Here is an 18572-nt window from a genome sequence, read left to right as displayed (position 1 = left end):
TCCGTTTCTTCAACTAATATTGGTTCCGGAATTTTTACTGCTTCGGCTTCAAAGGGTTGTTCTTTGAAGGGCTCTGAAGGCCCAGCTTCAGCTTCAACTTGTTGAGCCGAAGCTTCAGTAGAAGCTTCAGCAACTTCAACACTCTTTTTTGGAATTGTGCTTGAAGACTTAATTGTCTCCAAGACGTCTAGTACATTTACCATTCTTTTCCTTTTTGGGGTCACTGATGGCCCCTTTTGGTTTTTTGCTGTCCCAATGATTGCTGTAGGACTCAAAACTTCTGATGTTTTGGAGCCCTCAGTTGTTTCTCTTACCTCCTCAATTTTTTCTGTGAGCGGCGCTTCGGTTTTCTCTTTTGTTTCTGACAACAAAATGTTTGATTGTTCTGATTCTATCTTTGGTGGCACTTCGGCCGTTTCTGCGATCTCTGGCAACAAGGCTGGCTCGATTAGTTTTTCAGCTTCGGTGGCTGAAGAAGTTTTCCCGGTAAACTCCGACACCGAAGCTGGTTCAATATAACGCGGCCGTTGCGTAAGAACCTTTATCTTTTTCCTTTTCGGTTCTGGCTCGCTAGGAGCAGCTGCAGCTTCTTCTTTTGCAGAGATTGTGTTTTTTCTCTTCTGCCTTCGAATGGGATAGCAGTAATCAGGGTAGACAAACCCAATGGCATCAAATACCCGATTCAGTCTCTTCTTTTTTCGGCCTCCGAAGGCTGCTGACATTGCATTATCTTCAGCCTTCGAGTAGGTCCCGAGTAGCTCATCACTTAAATTGTCAATGCTTTTCAACCACTCATCATCTGGCTCAATAAATTTATCTCCAAATTTGAAGGTGTACTTCAGTCTCACAAGCTCACCTTCGTCGGCCTCTTTTATGGTTTCTTGTGGCATTTCCCATTTCTCAGCAAGCGGCCACACCCTAAAGGCGATATGTTCTTGTACTAAGTCCCTTGTTCCTATAAAAGAGCAGACAACGCCGAAGGCTCTTTGGCACTCTTCGGCGGCTTCGTTCATTTCAACCTTCGGCCTCCGAAGGCCGAAGCTTTGCCAAATAGGACGCATAATTATACCTTTGATGTCTTCTCGTGCTGATAAGTCATTCTTCACATAAAACCATTCTGTCATCCAATCCCCGGGCCATCTCTTCCGAAAGGTTGGTACGGGACAGCTTGCCCCGGACCGAGAAACGAAGCTGTAGCAGCCAAAGTTGTTATGGTACTGTTCTTTGCCCCAAGGCTTTGTTTCATATAATAATTCATGAGCATTACAAAAGCTTCTTGCGTCAGGCTTCAGACCTTGACTCCTCGCGGCCCACACGAAGATATTTAGCCTTATAATTGCCTCGGGAGTAAGTTGATGAAGATAGACTTCGAAGATTTTCAACACCTCCACGACGAAGCTGCTCAAGGGGAATCGCAATCCAGCTTTCAAAAAGCTTCGGTACACCACAACTTCATTTTCTTCAGGGTGTGGACAAGTTTTTTCCCCTTCGTCCGCCCTCACAATGGACAGATCCCGAAAATACCTTCCTCTCATATTAACAAGATGATTCTCTTTGATAGTTGATTTACCATAAACTGAATGGCTTGGTCGCCAGGGGCGATCTTCGGAGTCTTCGCCACCGCTGTCCATATCATAACTTTCACTGTCACCAGTATCTTCAGACAGCCCCTCCAGAATTTCCTTGGTAATCTTTTCTGTGTTGGACTTCGACATCGCTATAAGAAACCCTAGGTTCTTCTCTTCATCAAGACTCAGCTTCATCTCAGCAGCAGCCTTCTTAGCAGCTTCAGACATCTTCGGAAGCGCTAAAAAACTGTTTTTAAAAAAGCCGAAGCTTCAAAGCTAAAAACTTAGCAGATCACAGTGCACAAGAGCTAAAAAATGAGTGAGCAGGAGTGGTTGGCCAGAAAGCGTGCAAAATAAGTTTGCGGTATGGCCGTATTTATACGCTTGATGCGTTGAAAGTTGAAAGACCCCACTTGTCATTGAATGTTGCTATTCTAGCAAAGGGAAGGTGTTTTTTCGGACCTTCGGCATAAAGCCTTCGTTCATATCGCAATCTGAATTTATTATTTCAAACAAATTAATATTGCGAGGGGCTACTGTTGGGGGCCTTCGGCTTCCGAAGGTCCTCAAAAACATGATTTAACAGTGTTTCTGGAGTATAATGTGTGAACAGGTATCTTCGGACTTGAATCAGAAAGGGAGAAGCTCAAAAGATACGAAGGTTGACACAGTGCCGAAGCTGTGAAGCAGGAAAGCTTCGGCATGTTCGCAGAAAAGGGAAACCGACTTAAAGATGAAAAGGCCATTTAGACCTCGATAGAATGCTATAGAATTATCACCAAATGTAAAGGGCATGTATGTAATTTTGTATGGGTTGTACCCCGTGCCTATAAATAGGTGAACAGTACCCCCGTACTGTTCACGCTGACTTGGCATTTGCTTTTGCGTCACACTTGTATTTTCATCTCCTTCCAAGCCGAAGGTACATTTATAATTCAATATTGTTTCTATTTCTTTATGATGAGTTAATAAAGTTAAATGAATAATGTTATATGATTATTCACGCTATCTTTTATGTTTCATATGCTTCGTCTTTTATTAATGTATATTGTAGTGATGAAGGTTGATCCTTCATGACCTTCGTCCGGAGATCGTTATATCCTAAGGGAAATAATGCTTCGAAGGACGAAGGATCTTAATGTTTAACATTTTCTGTGTTGCCTTGTTCTTAACTCATAGCATTTGAGAACAAGTCCCCAACAGGACACAGCCCTTCGGACAGGCATGTATCTGCTCATACGTCATCTTGAGTGCACGAAGGAGTTTCTGTGCCTCGTACATGCTCTTTGGCAGAACGTGATCCTCCGGAAGCAGGCTGCCAATAACTGTCAACAAACCATCGAAGGCGTCTCGACTCATGCTGTACTGTGACTTGAACGCCATTATACGCCCAATGGCATCCAGTTGAGAAACCTTTGTCTTGCCGTGAAGGGGTTTCCGTGCCGCGTCAAACATGTCGTAGAACGCCTTTGCGGTCGCCTCTGGCTCGTCCTCCGTACATCCTTTGGCGAACTGTGCCTCGTGATAGTCGTTCAACATGTCCGCTACCCCGACATCGGCATCGTAATCCTCGACGTGCTGTCTCACCACCTCCTCTCTCGTACGATGCGCTTCACCATGGAAGATCCACCGAGTATAGTCCGGCGTAAATCCATTCTTCCAAATATGTTCTACCACAGCCTTCTTTGTTTTTCTTTTCCTGTTGGCACATTTGCTGCACGGACATGGGACTAGACTCGCTCCTTTAGCAGCTTCGCCAAATGCCCGTTCCACGAAAGCATTGGTCTTTCTAATCCATTCAGGGGTGACATCACCCCTTCCTACGCGGCCCGTGTACATCCACTCACGGTCCTCCATCCTCTAACATATATAACCGAGTATAGTTTAATATAAACATGTAATGCATGTACACTACGTTCCTACCTTCTAATAGGTGAGGATAGGTCCTAATCCCACCCGCGCTTGCGTAGATGGGGTTAGTTTCCATGCTCTACTCCGATCTGAAACAGAATTTCGGCAGCACCTCCCTGCTGTTCTCTGGATACACGTCCTGGCAGGGAGAGTGTACTGTCCGGAGAACAACAGGGGGGTGACGCCGAAACTCTGTCTCGGACCGGAGTAGAGCATGGAAACTAACACCATCTACGCAACCGCGGGCTGTCTAAAAAACATGGACAATTCGAAACAGATACATTTGTAGATATGCAAAGATCTGCATATCTACACCGTATCTCTTTCGAACAGGAGACGCCTAACTGGGTTACGTGATCTACGACCATGATGCAGAAATAGAGGTTATACCTAGGGTGATGGTGGAGTCAGGCTAGCGGGGCTGTGGCGGGTCGGTGCAGTGGCGACGTGACGCGGTGCAGGCAGACCCGCAGCGGCTAGAAAGACCTCTGCAAAAAATAAACAAGCCTGTCAACAAAAAAATTCGGCAACACCTCCCCTGCACGGGGAGGTTTTCAAAACCTGCAAATAAAAGTAACAACACGATGGCTGACACGCACATATATCAACGGCACGATGGCCGACAATCACATTTAATCGACATCCATATCCACCATCACATTATATGGAATTGAGTGACAAACCGAATCTATAACAATAAACCGATTCTATAACAATAACAATAACAATAACAATAACACTAAACCAATTCTATAACAATAACAATAACAATAAACCGATTCTATAACAATAACAATAACAATAACACTAAACCAATTCTATAACAATAACAATAACAATAAACCGATTCTATAACAATAACAATAACAATAACACTAAACCAATTCTATAACAATAACAATAACAATAAACCGATTCTATAATAATAACAATAACAATAACACTAAACCGATTCTATAACAATAACACTAAACTGATTATATAACAATAACAATAACACTAAACCGATTCTATTATCACCTTCGGTGGTCGAATGCGGGACCAAAGGGCGGAGACGTGGTGACCGGGGCCGGAGAATAAATGGCGAGGTTGTGGATGGCCGAAGCCGGGGAAGAACAACGGCGGCGCGTGGGTGTGGCGGGCGCGGTGGCGCTGCGGCGGGCTGGCGGCCGGCGGCGCGAGGGCGGCCCGGCGGGATGGCACGGCGGCGCGCTGGGGCGGCGGCGGGCTGGCACGGCGGCGCGAGGGCGGCCGAGCGGGCGGGCTGGCGCGGTGGCGCGCTGGGGCGGCGGCGGGATGGCACGGCGGCGGGCTGGCGGCCGGCGGCGCGAGGGCGGGCGGGCGGGCGGGCTGGCGCGGCGGCGTGAAGCGATGACGGCGGCGGTTTCTGTGGTAGACGAATGGGCCCGCGGGCGCGTGGTGATGATAAGTTCATCGTCTTTGCCGAGTGCCCGCGATCTGGCACTCGGCAAAGATTTTTTTTTAATTTAAAAATATACTTTGCCGAGTGCCAAATCTGAGACACTCGGCAAAGTTCTTTTTTTATTTAAAAAATAACTTTGCCGAGTGCCAATGGCAGGCACTCGGCAAATAACTTACTTTGCCGAGTGTCCTATCTTAGGCACTCGGCATAGACTCTCTTTGCCGAGTGTCACCACCAGACACTCGGCAAAGTAGATTTTTATTTTTTTTTTCTTTTTTCCCCCAAACTTTTTCTATCGCCTTCCTACAGTATATATACCTACATGTTCAAATTTGGCACAATTATCAAAGTGTTTGCTATACCTGTTAGATTTTGTTCGTTTAATTGAATTTCTTTGGTTAATTCATATTTGAACTGCAAATCACTCGAAAAATGGAAAACGGCGAATGCAAAAATTATATTCATGTTATTTAGCACAATTTACGGCCTACATCAGGAACAGACCGGATTTTTCGAGCACCATGCTCACGAAACAAGACCGCGAACTTGCGATCCAGTGGTTTTAAAATTGTATAAAACACAAACAAATTCAAAAAATCATGAAACTTGCCGAGATATCATGATATCATATGTAGAGACTCTGATAAAAATTTGAAAGTGTTTCGTGAAAGTTGTCACGCACTATGTGTAAAAACATAGCCAGCCTTCACATGAAATCATAAAACTTCTATGGAGACCAGCTAGTTTTGTACACATAGTGCGTGACAATTTTCACGAAACAGTGTCAAATTTTTATCATAGCCTCTACATATGATATCATGACATGTCGACAATTTTCATGATTTTCTGACTTTGTTTGTATTTTATACAATTTTAAAACAACTGGATCGCAAGTTCGCGGTCATGTTTCGTGAGCATGGTGTTCAAAATTTCCAGTCTGTTCCTGAAATAGGCCGTAACTTGTGCTAAATAACATGAATATCATTTTTGCATTCACTGTTTTCCATTTCTCGAGGGACTTGCAGTTCAAATCTGAATTGTCCGAAGAAATTCAATTAAACGAACTAAATCTAACAGGTATAGCAAACACTTTGATAATTGTGCCAAAATGGAACATGTAGGTCTATATAGTGTAGGAACATAGTAGAAAAAGTTTGGTGAACAAAAGAAAAAAATAAAAATATACTTTGCCGAGTGTCAAGAAAAGACACTCGGCAAATAATAGTTTGCCGAGTGCCTACCAGGGGACACTCGGCAAAGAAGCTATTTTGCCGAGTGTCAATTCATGGCACTCGGCATAGTTAACGGCCGTTAGCTATAGACGGCTGTTGACGGCCCTTTGTCGAGGGTCTTGTTTTGCCGAGAGCTTGACTCTCGGCAAAGCCACCATTGCCGAGTGCCACTCTATGCCGAGTGTTTGGCTCTCGGCAAAGGATGTCTGTGCCGAGTGTCTTTTTACGCCGAGAGTCACACTCGGCAAAGTATATTTTGCCGAGTGCCCGATAAATTGCACTCGGCAAAGAACCGAGCACTCGGCAAAGAGCATGTTTCCGGTAGTGATGGATTAATTAGACTTAATAAATTCGTCTCGTAAAGTAGCGTTCATCTATGTAATTAGTTTTGTAAATTGTTAATATTTAATACTACTAAAAGGTAGTCAAATTTGACGTGATATGGACTAAAAAGTAGTCCATGCAACCAAACACCCCTTAGTCTCGGTTCTACATAATTCGTTACATTCCTAGGCCAGTCTCAGTAGGAGTTTCAACCGAGTTTCATTTGCATTAAATAAATAGGTTGCCATATATTTGATGATATGTCAGTGTATTTAAGAAGACAGAGGAGAAATAGGTTTCATCTAGATGAAACTCTCTTGACACGATTACTAACTCTCCATGAGTCATTAAATTTAGTGTCGATGAAACTATAGGATGAAATACACACTCTTAATGCAAAATTCCATTTGAGTTTCATTTTATTCTATATAACATGACATTCTTAAAAACAACGCTATAGACCTTATGGTTCAAAGTATTCAACCACCTCAGGCCCTGTTTGGGAATAAAGTTTTTGAAAACTACAGTTTTTGAAATACTATACTATACTTTAGTTATGACAATATCGTAGTTTATAATACCGCAGTTTTGAAAACTGAGGTCCAGAGCTAAGTTTAGAATGCCTTAAAACAACTATAGTATTTGCAATACTTCAGTTTTGAAAACAGAGATTTTACCCAGCTTGCCAAACACCATTATGTATATAATACTGCAGTATTTGAGAATACTGCAGTATTCTTCCAAAACTGCAGAAAAACTTTGTTCCCAAACACCCCCTCAGCCTTAAATCAGAGCCCACGCAATGCAGACTAGATCTGCCTGCGAGTTCAGAGAAAGCTGAAGTGGCCAGAACACATAACTCAGAGCACCACAGCACATCTCTTTTTGTGTGCAACCCAACACATCTAATTTTGTTTGTGATTGGTCAGACTAATTAGGTTCGGATAAAAAAGTAGATACATGCTGAAGCTATAATAACAGCTTCAGAAGAGACACTGCTGGAAACGTGAAATTTCATGATATTTGAATTTTTTTACGGTTATTAAACCGACAGGGGGTATTATTCTTTTATCCTGTCAGGATCTTATGATTTTGTTGTCGGTTTCCACCGACAAAACAAAATACATATCCCTGACAATTTATAATTTGGCTGTCGGTTCTTTATCGACGGGAAAATAAAATTCAATTTTTCTGACAGTGGACCGTCACATTTGTTTATTTCACTGTCGCTGTATTCCTGACGGTGTACCGTCAAATATATTGATTTTTAGTTTTCTTGATAGTATTTTATATTTTCCTGGCGAGAATTGCACGTCAGGAAAATTCTTGTTTCCCCTGGTAGGAGATAGAAACCATAAAAATTATGAGGGAAAAGTGAAAAGGGGGAGAAAGTTGTAACAACAACAAAGATATGCTTGTATTGGATAGATAGTAAGGGGCTGTTTAGATCCTAGTATTTTTTTTAGGAAATTCAAAGGAAACCCAAACAAAGGAAAGAGATGCAGGCATGTTGTTTTGAAAAACAGAAAAACATCCCTTTCTTTCCTATGGAATACTGTTGCCACGTCACAATTTCCGAGACACGCTGCCGTTAACACAGTTGGAGAATGAATGATTATAGCCAAGCCAATATGCGATGCGAGCTTGCTCTCGCCAGGCATATGCTGTCATACACCCATACCAAAATTACAGATCATGGTTTGGAGGTCATGTCATTTTTTAGTCTGGTCTTCTTCTAACTAATTAAACCACTACTCTTTTTAGATCAAACACAAGGTGTTCATCTACTCTGCCTTAAGGCATTGGGGTCGCCGGACCCCGATGAAATTTGTTAAATCCAGTGTAAAATACTGTTTAACACTGTTTATCCATATATTTGACCCCAATAATCGATGGAGCCGACCCCGGTGGTTCCATTTTCTGGCTTCGCCCCTGCTTTTCTTATCCAAATATGGTGGTCGTCTTTCCTGCGCACCTGAATCCACAGTGTGTATCCTCTGGGTCTAACCAAAACCGTAGTTTTCTTCATCCGCTTAATCTAAGTCTATTTCAATTTTGATTCCAAGGTCTTTTCTGTCTTGTGTATCGAATCTATATCTATATCTACTATTACAGAGCCAAAATTTTCATTTCATTTTTTCACCTCCTCCTAAGACCAACTCCAGCAGACTCCCTCTCCGTATCCCTAAAACGCGCGGCCAACAGATTCTCTCTCCTCTCCGTATCCGTCTCCGTTTCCAGCAACACTCCTCATCCCACTCCGCATGCAGTCTATGACACCTGGGCCCCGCGAGCAGCCGCGCGCGCACACAGAGAGCTGCGGAGAGGAGAGAGAAAGTGTGGAAATGGGGAGTGCAAGTACACGGCGTCTATTTTGCGGAGACGGATGCGGAGCCTGCTGGAGAGCGCAATAGTGCCTCAGACCGTGCAAAATGCGGATGCGGAGTGGGATGGTGAGTGTTGCTGGAGTTGGTCTAAGTTTGTTTCGTCCCGCTTTCTTTACTTAACTTGGACTTATAGCCCATACTCATATGAGTTAGAACAACTCATGTTCTAACGATGATGGATACAACGGTCCAATTCTAATACATATTGAGTTGCACCATCCGTATCTCATACATGACTCCGATTCATGACCTGCGGTCATATTACTTCTTGTTAAAAGACACTAGAAATTGGAGGCTCCTCCGCGTTCGACGCGTCTTCGACCAATCGCGTGCTGACGCGTGTCCTGCAGCTCGGACCCAAGATTTCCGCTAGCCGCGCGTATTGAGCTTGAGCTTCGTCACGTCCGCCTCTCTTTTCTGGCTCGCGGCTCGCCCCCTCGCACTCCCCAGTCCCCACTCGTCCTCCACCCCCACCGCGCCTGAAATCCCCCACCCACAACGGAGTACTCCCCACAACGTCCTCTGCCTCACCCTCCTCCTCGGCCGCAGGAGGCAGCCACATCTCAGGCCACGGCATCGCGGCGGACCAGACGGGACTGGGCAGGACAGGACCCTTCACGCGCCGTGCCTGTAACCTTCTTCCCCTCATCCCGCCGCCGCTAGGGTTCGCGAGGCGGTGCGGTGCATCGGTTTTATCGACGAGGGAGGGCGAGGGGAAGATGAATCCAACCGAGCGGAATGGAATATATAAGATTGAGCTGCCTTGAATCGATGCGGACGCGAGGGTTGGGGCAGCTGCTGGGCGAGCAAGTAGATGCGAGGGAGAGGGGTGCTGTCGGATTGATTCTTCTCTTGTTCTTGGGCAGCTGCTGGGCGAGCAAGTAGATGCGAGGGAGAGGGGTGCTGTCGGATTGATTCTTCTCTTGTTCTTGCGATTTGCTGGTGGTTGATCTTGCCGCCCTGCCTGCACCGGTGCACCTTGGGGCAGGAAAGGCCAACGAACAGCCGAACGAGATTGCTCGATGTGGAGTTGTATTTTATTTAGAAAGGAGTTTAATTTTTAAACTTTTAGAGAAGACGTTGGATTTTGGAGGCAAGGTCTGTTTCTTGATTCTTGGTCAATGTTTGCACCATTAGTTTTCCTTCTGATCTTGCATGCCCTTCTCAAGATAAAGATGGTTGCTGTTCTTGTTGATTTGCATGCTTCCTTTACTTTCCTTGATTGTTCTCCATTCCTTGCTTCGTGACCTGCAATCTATTCCTGAAGATGGGAAACTGTTTGCAAAGAGCAGCATAAACCCAACCCAAAAAGGCTTCAAATGTGTTCTTTTTTCTGAAACAGTTCTTGCCCAATCACAAAACTTGAACCTTTTTTTAGATTCAGGAACAAAACTTGAACTTGGTGTCCATTCTTCCTTGGCACATGCAGATTGGACCGCAGATTGTGAGATCCAATCCAATCCAACAACCGAATCCAATCCAATCCAATCAGAGAAAAAGAAAGACGGCGAAAGGCTCATGTATGTGTGGCACCACATCTTGCCATCAGGGAAAATGGGGCTGTCAATCTCGTACCCACCGGACGACTACCTGCCAGCAGTGGAGGACGACATGGGGCGGCTGTTCATCTGGTCTCTCAGCTTCGACGATATGGAGGCTGCCGCCGATTCGCCTTCGTATTCGCCTTCGGCATTGCCCCCCGCCTTTGGCTCCGGGAAGCTGATCATGGAGGGCTCCCTGGGCTTCTTCGAAAGAAGAGAAACTGACAGCGTCCAGATGCAGAACGTGTTGTCCATCAGGAATCCTAAACCTCCTAATAGAGAAGCCTGCAGCAGCGTCAGTCCCGGTGCTGCGACAGCTACTTGTGGCTCAAGGAGAAGACGATCTTTTTAAAGATTTTCATGTTCTTTAGCTTTTATCCTCTACTAGGTAAATACCCGTGCGTTGCAACGGAAAATAGTGCAACAATAACATATATATATATATATATATATATATATATATATATATAGTCATGTGTTTTTATGTTGACCAGAATTAAGCTTTCTCTTAAACTTTGTAGGGACAATTGGTTGCAGTCAGGTTTTTTTGTAAAGTCAAAATTATAGACCAAAATTAGGTAAAAAGACCAGTCGAGTGACTTTTGGATCCCCCCCCCCCCCCCGCTTATTAGGGGTTCACATGGAAGATCTATGCCTTTTGAGTGGTTTGATTTGTCCACGATTGTCAGAAATTGATAAATCCATTATGTTTCAGATTATGGGCAAAATTAAAAATAAGAAGGTGAAGCCCCATGCTTGTATACCTATGGTTGACATTTTTTCCATGATCTTATCCCCGTGCAGGTCATGAAAACTTGCATAACTCCATTGACGAAGCTATCATGTTGAAGGTATTGATCAAGATCATATCATTAAGTACTATGGAGTGTTTGTACCAGCCTAATATTATTGTGATGTGATTTCAGAGAAATCAGAACAAGTTATGTTATACTTAAATAGGATATGTACCACTTCCACGCGCACCTGTGGTGGGAGATCGAGATCCAGTGTGGCCTCAACCACCCCAACGTTCCACGATGAAGAACGAGTCGTCCTCATCCTCGAGCACGCGGCCCTTGGCGAGATCAATAAGATCCTTCATGCCACTGGCCGCTCAGTAAGGTTTTGTGTTTTTGATTTTTTTGGACTTGTTATGTATTTCCCTGCACATACATTTAGAAAAATATTATATAAGTACTGCAATCTCCAATATTTATATCTCATGCATCTCATTTTGGAAGTTTTGTGTTTTTTATTTTTTTGGACTTGTTATGTATTTCCCTGCACATACATTTAGAAAAATATTATATAAGTACTGCAATCTCCAATATTTATATCTCATGCATCTCATTTTGGAAAAACTCATACGAAAAGCAGATTTCAGGTGGAATTTGGTCTTCAGTGCATATACACCTGCAATTTGTTGTTTCTATGTGAATTTTTTGTTTGAGTCTGAACATCAACAATTTGTGGCGATGTATAGTTGTACCATGCACTATGGAGGTGTGTTGTTTCAAATTTATCTTAAATTCCTAGGCATGTTTTTCTAGGGGACTACCACAATTCTCTTGAAATTGTGGTAAGAAAACTAATGACACTGAAACATACAGTTTTCAGATTTTTCATGGGAGACTCACTGAAGCAGATGCACACAGATACTTTCAGTAGCTTATCGACGGTGTTGATTTTTGTCACAAGAAAAGGAGTCTACCATTGAGACTTAAAGGTGACCATTGGATAGGAAAAATATTAAGTATGCACTCATGATTTTTGGGGTTGTTAATCTTATTTTACAAGCACGCAGCTCGAAAATCTCCTCCTTGATTCTAATTTCATACTTCGGACTGAGTGCATGGCCTGCTTAGATGTGTATGTTTGTGCAGCTTCATTATAGCTTATTCTTTTTGTTCCCTTCTTAGGATGCTTAGTGGGTCAACTGTAGGGATCTTTCCTTCTACATACGACCTGTGGGACTCGCTTTTTGGTAAGTCAATTATCTGTTAATTCTTCTATTTCTGAATCCTAGAGAAAAATGGTCCCCAATAGCTTATGGTTTACTTGAAAAGTTCATGAATACTCCGGCAACAGAATTCAAGGTGATATTCCAGAACAATCATATCTAATCGCTCTTTCGCATGCTCTATATGTATTCTTTTAGGGAGGGCAACCATCTTTAGAGTAGCAATTAGCTGAACCTGCCAAAAAATCTTTTTGTTAGCCCTGATTTGGGAGGATTTCCCCAAACCAGCCAATAATATTATATTGGTAAAATTAAAATAAAGTGGACAAGGAAAGGCGCCTTGTCAGGCAAAGAGAAGAGCTGAAGATAGGATTAGCTTCTATCTATATTGCAGAGTTTGCTGGTACCAGGAAACACAAAAGAAATACAATACTCCTATCTAGCACCTGTCTAGATCTCCTTCCAGAAAGAAACCATAGGCTGAATGGTGGGGCCACCAGCATAGCATGAGTATACAATGAAAGCAGATCATAATCACCAGCATTATAGCTGATTTTAAAAAGTAAGTGTTACTCTGAAAGTTTCTCCTTTTCAGGGTCACAAATGATTGGATTTTTTTGGTTATATACCATTTGTTTGCTTGCATTATAGTTGCTTTTTTGTGGTTTGAATCTAACAGGATTTTTCCTACTTTTGTTGTATTGTTTTTTTTAGAAAAAAACACAGTAAAAATACGGGCCTCCAGTTTATAAACACTCGGCATGTAGACTAGCGAGATAGTATATAGATTAAACAACAGTCAATAAATGATATTAGGAAGAAGCTTGTGTAGCATCGGTGGCCCTATGGGGACATGCTATGTCAACAATGCATCAGTGGCCTTGTCAGCTTTATTTTGACCCCCTCAAGGCCTTGCAACCATTTCCCAAGCCACAGTATCCAAGAGGTGACAGTGTCACTCAAAGAAGCAGCTGTTCTTAGTATGTGATTTAGGAATTCAATGAATTATATCTATGTATGGTTACACAAGTCCTATGCTGACAATCTGTAACATGTGTATGCTTGTATTTGAACCTGAAACCTGTGTAGGCTGGTGTGAGATCTGTTTGTGGTATTTTTGGTAACCTGAAACCTATTTTCTATGCTGTGTATATTGCTTTTTGGTAACCTGAAACCTGTTGTGTATGTTGTGCATACTACTTCGTAGAAACCTGAAATCTGTTTTGTATACAGCAGCTTTTATGCTGGTACGAGATTGAAACCATAGAAGGTGTTGTTTTGTATGCTGCTTGCATGCCCAAGGTACCACAAAGCTTCTATGGTTTAGACTAAAGAACCTACTGTTTTGTATGGCACATGGTCCCACAAGGTTACCAAAGAAGTTGATGTTTTGTATGTTTAACCTGAAACCTGTGTTTGCACAAGGTTTCGACAGCATCTTCCATGATTCAGACAGCAACTTCTGCATCAAATAGTTTTGTTCAGATTTAACATAGATTTATTCAAACTAAAAACTTTTTTCAACACAGATTCTGCGTTGTCCTAATATGGCGCCCGTAAGGGCGCCTCGAGTTCTAGTATAAGTTAAAACAACTCGCATCTAGTAATGATATGGAGTCCAATTCCTATATTATTGTCCCTCGATTTCAAATTATAAGTCATTCCTACTTTCTCGAAGAGCTAATGTATTTCAAGTTTGACCACAATTATAGAGAAAAATACAAAGATTTATAACATAAAATAGGTATTACTGTTTATACTACTCTATTAAGAGTCTAACTAGGTGTGTGCCCGTGCGTTGCAACGGGAGTACGCTGGAATGAGCATCGACACATATCTAATCGGATCTTATATTTCCTTAGGGGTCTAGAGAAAGTTTACTCGGAAACCAAATATGTTAAGACCTGTGCATGTGTTACCCTTATACCCCATCAGCACACTGTTTCGCGCTTGTATGAGTCTTGTTAATTTGCATGTCTCGTGCATAGTCTCTTATGTCTCGGTAGCAGTATCAGATTCCTTCAACCATGGTCAAACCAACTGAAAGATTACATAACAGTGGGAAAACGAACTCACTATAAGTCGAGATATTTTTGTTCTACACTTCTTCTTTACATGAGCAACGTATATATTATCTTATCATCAGCTGCTCTTACCACACCATGCTATCCAGAGTTTCAGACAACAACTCCAATAGAAATTTCAAATCCAAGAACAACAACCAGTGTAATGAGATATCTGCTCTTGTAAAACTGACAATATAAACTATTAAGGACAAACAAGAAAAAACTCCAGCTTTAATTCTCAAGAAATTAATAGAGAAAAAATATATATTAAATTTACACCAGAACATCCATAAAAATCATGATCAAAACAAACTTACAATTTTGTACAGAGTTGCATGAAATGTGTGGCTTTAGCCTCGTTGAATCGGCACATAAGCATCAGATTTGGTTCTCAATTGTTGATTAAATTGCATCCCTTTTCCTTCCTTAACTCCCGAAACATCATCCACCTCCGCACCTCCTTTGCCTCCTCCAATCTTCCATGTGACGCACGAGGATCCATGGGAGGTGGTGTCGAGGGCGCGATGGCGAAAATGGCGGAGGTGTGGTGCGACAATCCTGGGAGGCGGAGGCGCGATGCGAAAATCCTGGCGTTCGTGGGCAGGCGGGCGAGGTAGGGAGGCGGGGACAAGTATACAGTACCCTCTTAATAGTTATTCACACCAGAAGTGATTAATTAATACTAAAATCCTAGATTGTATGTCTCATTTTCGATGCCAAGAAAAATAATATTGTGAAAGGCCAGTCCTAGGACATGCAAAAAAATCAATACCTGATGAATAAGCAGGTGACAGACCGCATGGTAAGGTGATGGACTTCTTAAGGCATCAGAAAGGTCCATGCATGCAGCTAAACACTGAAAGGGATCCTCAGCATTCGTCCACCAGTAGTTCCCATCAATAGGATTTGCTGCTGAATCAAATATATCAAACAGTTGGTTCTCCACAAAAGCTAGCTTGCCCTCGTGAGAAAGCTTTTCAATGCCACCACCATATTTGTTAGCAAGTGTATCTTCAACCAGCACAACCCAGACTTTCCTAGTGGCCGCCCTTCAGCATACTCTAGAACACCCCGACAAAGATCTGAACCTAGGTGACTCAAATGAGGATGCATAGGGTATGCACGCCCACAGAAATCTAAATTGTGAGGGTAATAAAATTCATCCTCCTCTCATTTTACGAACAACCTGTTTACAGAAAAGGAACAAGTATAATTCCAGCAATGCAATAGCATATAAACTGCACCACAGTATCTCAGCAAGAATGAACAGTAATTATTTATGCTGCATACCGAGAGTTTGAGCTTAGTGTCACATCTCTCACATGCAGCTCACGGTTAGTTTTCTTTGCCTTCTTTATGCTGGTACTTCCATTTCTACATTTCATCAGGGTCCTCTGATTCTGGTCGCAGGCAAAGGAATCTATAAAAAATAAGAATAAATAGACAGTATGTTCAAAAAGGTAAGCGAGGGGAATGAACAGAATGGGAAAGAAAATAGAGTACAAATATCAAGATCCAAAAATATTAATCATACGCAGGAACTCACATTTGCCTTGTCCACCAGCCCTGCAATGCCTCCACCTTGACTCCAGATAGTCTCAACAACATCATGAACTCTTCTATTCACCCTCCATTTAGTACTCCCAAGGATATCTAATGCCTGGCAACATGCTAATACTTAAGCAAGCATGAAGAAAATAATGGTCAAAGGGATATGATCACGTTAAACATCATGTGAACTTGTGAAGCGTGGAGTGCATCCATAGTCCTGATGGTTTTATCTTTTGAACAAAATGAAAAAGAATTTGGTAAAGATAACGATGGTTATCGTGGTTTAGAACACCTCATGTTGCGAAGTACTTTTTATGCAGAGAACAGTAATAAATATAAATGTACATTGTGACATAGATGGGAGATCAGTAAACCTCAAATACTTTTCGCAACTATTTTCTAGGAACACTATTAATTGCATCCTTTTGGTCCTTCACACCATGTGTCCTCATAATGTATGAGGGTAGAAAAAGGTGACCGCCTTTATCATAACTGCAGCAAATTATGGTTGGCACATTCAAATCACCCGCAACAAGCAGTAAGTTCTATGAATTAATACAATCATAAACAGTCTCAACATGTAAGGAGTTTGCTGGAAAGGTACAAAAATTGAACACCAACATACCCTTTCCATTTCTTCGGAGGTACCAGCATAGGGAGGTAGGGTATATCAACATGCCGAGCCTGCAAGTTCGAATTAAAATAATCCTAAAATTCCATTTATGCAAACTGAAAAAAGGTATCGATTAGAAAAAGAAATTTGCAAATTGCCATCCCTACTTTTGGCATATGAGACAATGCCCACATAAAGGAAGATGATAGAATTGTTCTCCATTTAATCTTTTGGTTGCCATGATCAATAAATCTATTTTATATAAAAAAACTGATGTGGTTGGCAGAGCAAAGTAAACTTACAGTGCTTTCAAACCCCTCATGCACAAGATGGTCTATCACCCAATGCTTCTTCTTTAGCCTCCTACAGGTTAAAGAGAAATATCACAAAAGGACCCTTCATGCATCTACACAAGCATGCCTAAACAAGCATAGGATGGTGATGAAACAAGGCATCCCAGTGCAACAACAGCACATGGAACAGTGCAATACGATTGTAAAGAAAAAACACAGCCCTACCCATTTTCTATTATAGGCTGACGCAGCACATGCTTAAATGCAGGCGGAGAACTATCTGGTGTTTGATCAGCTGGTGGCTGCACAAATGCTGAATTTAGTAATAATTCAATCTGGTATTCTCGGTGTGACACGGTGCCGCCGATTCCTATGCAAAAGTGCAGGGCTAAGCTCCGATGACTAACCTTGGTTGTAGTGTACCCAGCAGCCAGCGCAAGGATAGGTTGGACTGCAATATAGAGGCCGGGCACATTGAATGTCTCGAACATGATCTCTCCGGTGTACTCCCGGGTCTCAGGGGCAGTCAGAGGGCTCTCAGTTAGAAGAAAATAATGATCTTCTGGGTCGCACTGGAGGTAATTGAAGATGCACTGAACCTCTCCATGGTTTCCCAATTCTCCACCTGAAAGAGTTCGCTCCAGCCCAGATCAATCATAAGTAAGGTCGCGAAAAAAAAACACCAGCAACTGGACACGGCAGTACACACCTGGAGCGCCCACCTGGCCATTGCGGATGGGATAGCTCAAACTATGCGAGCTGCTGGCGTGGGATCGGGCCAGCGCTTTGAGGTCAGCTAGACTTTTGTTTCAAGGCATTTAGTTGTAGCAATAGCTGGTAACCATAGCTGATATATATAGATGTTCCAATCCACTCCTGTGATTGGTTTTCGCATAGTTGAGATTTTAGTACTGCATTGAAACACAATAAACCTGCCAAATGGCATGAATATATACTGAAGGGCAAAATGTTCTAGTTTCAACTATGAATCACCAATTGCTCAATATATCTTTCTTAAAATTACTGAAGAAATCAAGAGGAATTGTTTTTAACCTTTATCCGACACCCTAAAATCCTGATGAAAATCCAGAAAATTTTCCTTTTTATTTACAACTATCATGATGATATTAATCTTGTAGTACATCTTGCATGATGTGCTTGTGCTTAAAAACGTTTTGACATCCTTACTTCCCGCCTGCCATATCATCTCATTTACGTACTCAAGAAGTGGAGTATAGCTGATTGATTTATCACCTTATTGACATTTTCCTTGCCATGTGTCATATCGGGAGCCCTCCTGTACATTAGAGACGACTTTGCTGCGGTGGAAAAGAGCATTGTATTAAGGGTACATGACAATATTTCCCATTATGCACGGTGGTTCAAGTTTAACTTCAGTTCATCTAACATTTTCTTCAGACAATACTAACATTCTAGCAAGGTTGATATCTGATGTCACGGACTCACTGTTTAGTCCAAATAACAGGAGACAATAGTCAGTATGGCTGTTGCTGGAGCTATATTTGGAGTTGCATTTGGTGGCTGGATGAATGACAAGTTTGGAAGGAGGCCTTCCATCATACTTGCTGATGCACTGTTCTTTGGAGGTGCCGTTATCATGGCGTTTTCCCCGACACCTAGAGTTATCATTATTGGGAGGGTATTTGTTGGTCTTGGTGTTGGAATGGCTTCCATGACAGCTC

At 42.4% G+C, this 18572-nt stretch overlaps 1 long non-coding RNA gene and 1 pseudogene across 1 annotated transcript; one reads left to right on the top strand and one right to left on the bottom strand.

The window, feature by feature from the left end:
- Positions 1-11870: 11870 nt before the first annotated feature.
- On the top strand, positions 11871-13057 carry LOC103629063 (uncharacterized). The gene is made up of 3 exons (XR_554094.2): positions 11871-11889; positions 12004-12112; positions 12306-13057. It is a non-coding gene; the product is annotated as an uncharacterized lncRNA (long non-coding RNA).
- Positions 13058-14338: 1281 nt separating this feature from the next.
- On the bottom strand, positions 14339-17237 carry LOC103630879 (DNA-directed RNA polymerase 3, chloroplastic-like; annotated as a pseudogene).
- Positions 17238-18572: the final 1335 nt, after the last annotated feature.

The sequence above is a fragment of the Zea mays genome, chromosome 6 (genome assembly GCF_902167145.1).
Source record: "Zea mays cultivar B73 chromosome 6, Zm-B73-REFERENCE-NAM-5.0, whole genome shotgun sequence".
NCBI lineage: Eukaryota > Viridiplantae > Streptophyta > Magnoliopsida > Poales > Poaceae > Zea > Zea mays.
Note: the sequence above shows the minus strand (reverse complement) of the source record. Positions and strands in the feature narration are given on the sequence as shown.